The following is an 8,437-nucleotide window of genomic DNA, read 5'->3' on the forward strand; positions in this document are numbered from 1 at the left end:
AAAAAAAAAAGGCCAGCCAGATGTCCGAGGCCAGATACTCCCCTTGCACACTTTGGCTTCTTTAGTCTTGTTTGCCTCTTGATCAGCCTACTGCCTGTGTAGCACAACCAATAAATGCCCCTCACTTTTTTCCTTGAGCCCCTGCGATCCCGCCCACCTGTGCAGCCCAGAGAAGGTTCCAAGTACTCGGAATCTGACCAGGCATAAAAGTAGGCCACTGCCTTTAAGATCAGCCTTTAGAGATGAATAAACAGTCTTTTCTGACTCCCCAAGTGCATGTCGCTGGTCTCTTCCTGGCCTCCAAGTATTTGCGGCAACACTAGACCTAGGGACTACTCATGGTGACTGGGAGACTGGCCTGGGCCCTGAAGTCACTGAATAGCCAATTTGCCAAATGGTCTTGCTTCTCATTAACTCCTAAGTTTTATTTAGCCAGATCTTGTTTCATATCCATAAGACCATTTCACAGTATATCACATTCGTCTGTGACCCAGCTCCCTATTGCTACAGCTGCAGACTTCTGCAATAAAGGTGACTGTCCAAGAGGGAGACTTGCGGTAAAGAAGACAAGCAGTGAGGGGACAAGCAAGAGAGCTTCTGTCGCTGGGCTGAAGTCTCTAGCCTCTCTTCTCCCTTCCCTGGATTTCCTTGCCTCCATCGCTCCATTCAGAGCCCCGCAGATGACATGATGTTAGAAAGGAAGGAGACACAAAGGCTACACAGGGAAAGTCCCTTAGAAAACGCCAGTTTTCCAGGGGATTCCCTCCACACAGGAAGTTCAAAAATCAACTTAAATTTTGATCTCGATCGCCATCTTGTGGTCAAATGGCCACATTACATCCTTCAGAGCCCTGACTCCTATTGTTGCAAAACGAAACCGGATTCAAGTTTAAGATAATAACTATCTTTTAAGAAACAAAACAAAGAAGCAGAGGGACAGACAGACAAACAGACAGAGAGAGGAACCAAGAAACATAATCAACTATAGAGAACAAGCTACCAGAGGGGAGGAGAGTGGGGGGCATGGGGGAAAATGGTGAAGGGAATTAAAAACACATTTACTGTGATGAGCACTGAGTAATGTACAGATTTGTTGAATCACTATATTGTACACCTGAAACTAACATAATACTGCATGTTAACTATGCCGGAGTTAATATTTTAAAATAAAATACAATGATAGTTTAAAAAAAAAAAAGATTGTTAAATTTATTAACTTTTCCCAACTGGAATTTTAATGGTTAATCTAGAGTCCTGATGTGACAATGTCCCTCATTTTGACATAAAACCTGATCTTCCTTCAGTTCACCCCTCCCTTACTGAGAATGCTGTAGATAAGGAGAGCCTTCTGCCCCACGCCCACCCTCGGAAGGCCTGGGACTACCTCTCCCCTCTTGTCTTTCCCGTTCCACACTCTGCAGCCCAACCCCATGAAGTCACCACAGCTCACCGGAACCTGACAAAAACGAAGACGTCTTCCTTAGGGAACCAGGTGGCAGAAGTGCAGTTTCAGGGGAAATTCTGCCAGGAATAGGCCGTAGAAACTTACTCTCTTAGAAATCACATATGCACAATCGATCAATAATGAATAGCAGAACATGTGGTTTTCAATGGACACCAGAGGGACACCAAACTCTTTCACTGACTGTATGTCAAAAGTCATGCCTCCAAATTAAGGACAAAACACTTAACAGCTGAGGCAAGTCAGACTGGTGTTCCCAGAGGCTGCTTTCAGGCAAACAGGCTTGAACAATGGAATGCAGAAAGGGCCTACAGCGACCACCTGGGGGACACAAGCAGGCCAGTCAGGTGACCCACCTCTGAAGATCCATAGGCCCTACATGACCAGCTGGCTGCTCACAACTAGGCACTACCGGTAACCAAACCAGGGAGAGAATTCCATACATCATCTAACCTCCTCATCTTCCCCTTGATAAACAGCCCCACCCACTGCCTTACTGAAAACAGCTCTCCTCTGCGGTCTGGCCCCCGCCCCCCCACTGCACTGCCAAGTATTCCACACCCACTGCCTCTTGGCAGACACCTTCTCCTCTGTGTCGCGCCCATTGCTCCCTTGCCACGTAGTCAATAAAACGAGCGTCCCTTTGTTCTGCCCCACGGGAATTCCCTCACCTACCACGCCACTGGCTTCCACCCAACCGTTGCCCCACACTTGGGGGAGGGGCCTCTTCAGTGGAGAGCCACCCCATTTAGACACCGCCAAGTAATCCATGCTGCTGCTTACCACCCAAATCAGAACATAAAGGACCCTGGAGACTTCTGTAACCAAACTGATGTAACTGGGACTTAAGGGTGCAGGAGCACGGGCTCCCGGAGTCCCAAACAGGGCTGCTGAGAAAATCCAAAGGCAGAGAGACGAGTTGGTGGTGAAACAAGAAAGAAATGTATTTCAGTGAGGTCAACACAGGAAGACAGCGCGCTAGCATCTCAAAGACAGTCTCCAAGGTGCACCCCCAGGTTTGTACGAGGAAAAGGTGGGTGGGTATGTGCAGGTGGGCAGTGAGGGTCAGGTGGCTCGTGGGCTGGGGGGCAGTTGCATGGAGCCTCGCTGGCTCAGGGCAGCTCATGTTGTGGCGAGGGGGTAGTTCTGGTTCCCAGCCCAGGATGCTCTGTCCTCGGGGTCTTCTGCCTGAGTTAGGAGACAAGCTGGAAGGAGGAACTTAATCAGAACGTTTGAGGTCAAACTGGAGGCGGTTGAAGTCCTCTCCCACTAACACGAGATCGCTCCTTTATGAGTTACAGGCACAGCCTACACCAGGTGAAGTGTCACAGAAGGAAACTTTATTTGCAGCAAACCAGGAGGCCATGGGGAATAATTTCCAAAGCCAGGACTTTCCCAGCAAGGGTCAGCAGGTCCTTTTTAACTAGGGTTTAGGATGAATATTTAGAAAATAGGTTTTTCGTCAATGTAAAAGCAGGCAAAATACTGCACGGGCAGGCAGACTTAGAGTGTCAGTACCGGCATCCTATGCTATGTTAATGAAGCCTGTGTCCCTCCTACGGGGAGACATTGTTATCTTGAAGCAGAAGTGCCTGACTGAGGAGGCAGGTGGGAGAGTAAAGGAGACGTGACAACAGACCCGAAGTCCGAGTGCAGGGGGGGGGGGGGGGCGGGCTCAAGTGAAGAAACCAAGGTGGCCTTGAGATGCTGAAAAAGGCAGGAAGGATTCGCCTCTAGAGCCTCCAGAAGGAGCACAGACCTGCTGACACCCTGATTACTCCCATATGACCTATTTCAGGCTTGTAACCTCCAGGACTGCCAGATAATCCATTTGTGTTAAGCCTAAACTTGTGATTATTTGTTACAGCAGAAATAGGAATGATGGGTTTGGGGGTGATGGTAGGGTTCAGAGCCAATGGCCAAGAAAGAATTCTTGAAGGTGTCTTTGGTACAAAAACATGATTGTATTAAAGCACGAGGACGGGACCCGTGGGCAGAACGAGCTGCCCCAGGGCAGGGTTGTGAGGGGTGACTGACTGTACGCTTGCAAGTTGGGAGGGGGTTAGGGACAGCGTAAGCCTCTGGGGAACTTTGGAAACAAGGCCTCTGGAACTCTAAGGGACTAGCTGTTGTTAGGAAAACGTCCTCTGTTACTGTTTAGTAAAACCTCATGAGACCCTTCAGATGTATATTAGGGGCCGTATGCTTGGAGGACGATTGCCAACATATACTTGGGGGTTAAAGATAAAGGAGGTGTGCAAAGGGATTTCAATGTGCTTAAGGAGACTCACAGGATCCTGGAGGGTCAGGATAATGTTAAGCCAAGGTTCCCTTTTGCCCCTAATGAACTGTCATCATCACGGCAGCTGGGCTCCTAAAGAAAGGTCACTCTGCCTATTTCAGGGACTTGTCAATGGGATGTAAGCAGTAAGGGCATTTAACTTTTCATTTGCCTTTGTTCTTGGGCATCCAGGAGTGTCTAAGGAATATCACACATCTCCCACCGGGGGCGGGGGGTGCTGTTAGCCTGTACTTTGCCCTCAGCTTGCCTGATGACCCCCCCCATCAGGAAAGTAATTCTTTCATCTTGTAATTGAGAAGCAATATAGCTCAGAGATCAAGTTCTGGGGTCAGATTTGAGTTCTTATCATAGCTGCATCACTTCCTACCCATATGAACTTAGCTGTTCATGAACCTCTTTAAGCCTCTATTTTCTCACCTGTAAAATGGGACTACCTAATAAAGTCTGTGTCTGGAAAGGGAAAATGGAGTGGCAGTGAGGTCTGCTGTTGTTCATTACAAACCTTATACAAATACCTGACATTTTAAACTATGTCTATTTATAACTTTTTTTTTTAAGGTTAAATGAATTTATGGGCACCTGGGTGGCTCCCTGGGCTAAGCGTCCCACTTGATTCAGGTCATGATCTTGTGGTCCATGGGTTCGAGCCCTGCATCGGGGGCTCTGTGCTGACAGCTCAGAGCCTGAAGTCTGCTTCAGATTCTCTCTCTCTCTTTCTCTCTCTCTCTCTGCTCCACCCCCACTCACACTCTGTTTCTCTCTCTCAGAACAATAAATAAATAAACATTTTCAAATGTTTAAAGCTTTAAAAAGGTGAAATGAGTCTAAAATATTAAAATACTCAAGGAAATTAAAAAGAGGGAAGAAATTTATTTCTGCTTTCCAAGGTGAAAACTCTATTACTTTGCATTTTTAATCCTCTTCAAAAAAAGTAAATAACCATATTTGTGAGATTTATAGAATTGCATACAGTTAATGTTAAATATTTCAGAATACACATCCTATATCAGAATTTGTTTGCTACAAATTCAACTAATCATATTGAGTTAAAATGTTAACATTTTCTGCTAAATTATCATTGCAATTGTGTGACTTCAGAAGGGTTCACAGATTATCAGCAAGGGAAATAGAACCTGCCTTCTCCCTTTCTGCACAACAGCAAAGAAAGTGAAATAAGACAAGACTCTAAGTGTTCATTATATTAACTCTAAACAACTCTAATGTCACTTGATAGAATATACTAAGAAACTAAGAAATGTCAGTCACTCTAGAGGACAGTAAGTTATGCAAACTAAGAAATTTGCAAGTTCTGGCAAGAAAAGAAAAACTTGCCAGAGATAGAAATAAACTCTAACAGAAGATGTGCGATACAAGCGTCTAGATAATAAACCAAAGTGTATTCCTAAAGTGTAACCCCGTTATCCCTTTTGAATGCTCTATTAATGGAGAGTACATCCACCTGATTAACCCTAAATGTGCGCTTGACCTCAGATAACATGGAGGATTTGTCTTAAAGACAACACAGCCCAGCAGAACTCTCCAGGAACAGATGCTCTAACACATGAGATGTATCCCTGGTAACAGAGAATATGTAAATATTATGGATCCAGGTGCACACACATGTTTAAGGAAAAAATGCCCAGGAATACAATCGGGAATCAAACGTCGGTGCACTCTCCTCACAGAACTAAAACTATGAGGCATAGACCACAGGAAGTGTTTAAGTAGCTGAAAGGGTATCAATTTGTGCTGAAACCTGAAAAGGAGCAAATATATGTATGACATAGAGTTCATGTTCAAAGATGTTTGTAGGCATTAAATGGAATGAATATAGCTCATCTGACAACCATTAGAAAAGGTAGCTGTAAAAATGTATAATCCAAGTTAATACTGTGCATATCTAGAGTACTAGGTTACATAATTCAATGTTCATTTAGGATAAAATGCTTTCTAAGAACATAAAGTAACTTCCTCCACTTGGTAGACAGCATCCACAAAAACTTTGCAGCCAACATACTTAGTGGTGAAAGCCCGCACGCTTCCCGCTCCCCTCCCCCACCAAGACGATGACCAGGCAAGGATGGCCACTCCCCACTCTTCGTTCACCAGTGCCGGGACTTCTAACCAGTGCAGCAGCAAAGAAGAAAATAAAAAGCATGTGGATTATAAAGGAAGAATTAAAACTGTTTCTGTTTTTAGAAGATACGATTGTCTACACAGAAATTCTAATGAATATACATATAAACCACTAGCACTAAAAAACTGAGTTCAGCAAGTTATAGATACAAGATAAACAAAAAAAAATCAATTGTACTTCATATACTAGCAAAAAACACACAAATACCAAAGCTAAAATATCATACCATTTTAAATCACTTAAGCCTTTCTGGTTGTGGTGGCCTCTATGTCAGAACATGCTTCTCAAGGGCGCCTGGTGGCTCAGTTGGTTAATTGTCCGACTTCAGCTCAGGTCACGATCTCACAGTCTGTGGGTCGGAGGCCCACATCAGGCTCTCTGCTGACAGCATAGCAAGTAATACCACCCAGCAATAAAAACAAAGATACACAGAACAACCTGGATGAATCTACAGGGAATTATTTGGGGGGAAAAAATCCAATCCCAAAAGATTACATAGGGTATGATTCTATTTATATAACATTTTTGGAATGGCAAAATTATAGAAATGAAAATGCATTGATGGGTCCAGGAGTTAAAGAAGGAGTGAAAGGGGAAGTGGGTGTGGCTGTTAAAAGGCAGATGAGGGACACTGTGGTGACGGAAATGGACTGTACCTGCACTAAATCAAGGTCACTATTCAGACTGTGACAGTTTACTATCACTTATAAGGAGTTATCTTTAGGGGAAATTGGATAAAGGATATATGAGATCTCTATATTATTTCTTATATATATCTTATATAATTATAGCAAAATGAAATTTAATTTTTAAAACTGTATTTATATTTCTGAAAACCTAGGTGATAAGGTACATCCATGTCCTCTAAATACAAGTTGGTGGGGGACAATCCACTAAGAGTCACAAGATCCTCCTGTAATAAGTGCCTGTGGCAGAGAATGTTGGGGGAAACACCCAAGCACTTGCCATGTCTGCAGATACGATAAATCCCAAACAGTCAACAGATACTCGTTGAAAAACACGGCACACCGGTACTCGGGCGCAGAGGAAACTGGGGAGCCTGCGCAATCCCGCCGCAGCAGTCCGACACAAGGTCCCCAGGAAAGGGTAGAGGGAGATGGCGCCGTCTAACCCCTAAGAATTGTCTAAACTGACCATCTAGGAACTTTTCCAAGGCTGGGCCTCCCCCTGAGCAAAACACTGCAAGTAGTGGAATCCAAATTGAGCCAGGCAGAAATAAGGAAGAAAAAGAAGCTCAAAGTGAGGGATGAAAACAGTCTGGAACTCTCCCAAGCAAGCTGCCATATTTTTCAGCATTATGTAAAAAAACAGAAGAAAGAGCTCTGTGGAGTGGGTAAACATCCCGAAGTATGCTTCCTTCTAAAACTCAAGATTGATTCCATATAAAAAGAACCACAGAAAAGGACTGAAAGTGTAATTTCTACAAAGTTAGTATAAATGGGAAGAGAATAAAATCCTTACGGACAATGAAAGGACATCAGAAAAATCATGCTACCAAAAACTTTAAGCTATAATCTATTTCAAAACGAACTAAATGTCATTAAGAAAGTGTTAAAAGATATGAAATAACAACATAAATCATACTTAGAAAATCTCAATATAGAAACAATATTATAAGATGTACTAAATATTGCTTCAATGGCAATCATACAACATATAAGTGTATCAAAATAACATACGTATACCTTAAATGTATAAAATATAACATGGCAAATTTATCAAACGAGAAAATAATAATTTTGGGGGCACCTGGGTGGCTCAGTTGGTTAAGTGTTCAACTTCAACTCATGTCAGGATCTCACAGTTGTGGGTTCAAGCCCGGCATTGAGCTCTGTGCCGACAGCTAGCTCAGAGCCTGGAGGCTGTCTTCAGATTCTGTGTCTCCCTCGCTCTCTCTGACCCTCCCCTTCTCACGCTCTCTCTCTCTCTCTCTCTCTCTCTCAAAAATAAATAAAACATTTTTAAAATTTAAAAAAATAATTTTTAAAAAATTTTAGAAATATGATTACAGTACTCAAGAGATAATATGAAATAAAATCTTTTTCAGAAATGAAGACTAAAAAAAACAAACAGACACAATGATGAAGGCCTCAACAGAAAGAAAGAAGATAAAAGGAACTTTTTTTTCTCCATATTTTTTTGTCAAATTGTTTTCCATACAACACCCAGTGCTCTTCCCCTTAAGTGCCCTCCACCATCACCACCACCTCTTTTCCCCCCTCCCCCTTCCCCCTCAACCCTCAGTTCATTCTCAGCATTCAATAGTCTCTCAAGTTTTGCATCCCTCTCTCTCCCCAACTCGCTCTCCCTCCTCCACTCCCCCTGGTTCTCCATTAGGTCTCTCCTGTTTTCCTGCTAGACCTATGAGTGCAAACATATGGTTTCTGTCCTTCTCTGCCTGGCTTACTTCACTCAGCATGACACCCTCAAGGTCCATCCACTTTCCTACGAAGGGCCATATGTCATTCCCTCTCATTGCCATGTAGTACTCCATCGTGAATATATACCACATCTT

The 8,437-nt window shown here is 43.5% G+C and overlaps 1 long non-coding RNA gene across 1 annotated transcript in view; it reads left to right on the top strand.

Annotated features, from left to right (window-relative positions):
• Positions 1-2,150: 2,150 nt before the first annotated feature.
• The window catches only part of LOC115296238, a 21,508-nt gene continuing 15,221 nt past the window's right edge, over positions 2,151-8,437 (top strand). Inside the window, exon 1 of the long non-coding RNA XR_003910797.1 lies at positions 2,151-2,478. This is a non-coding gene — a long non-coding RNA (uncharacterized LOC115296238). The remainder of the gene's footprint in view (positions 2,479-8,437) is intronic.

Source organism: Suricata suricatta, chromosome 7 (genome assembly GCF_006229205.1).
Source record: "Suricata suricatta isolate VVHF042 chromosome 7, meerkat_22Aug2017_6uvM2_HiC, whole genome shotgun sequence".
In the NCBI taxonomy this organism is placed as follows: Eukaryota; Metazoa; Chordata; class Mammalia; order Carnivora; family Herpestidae; genus Suricata; species Suricata suricatta.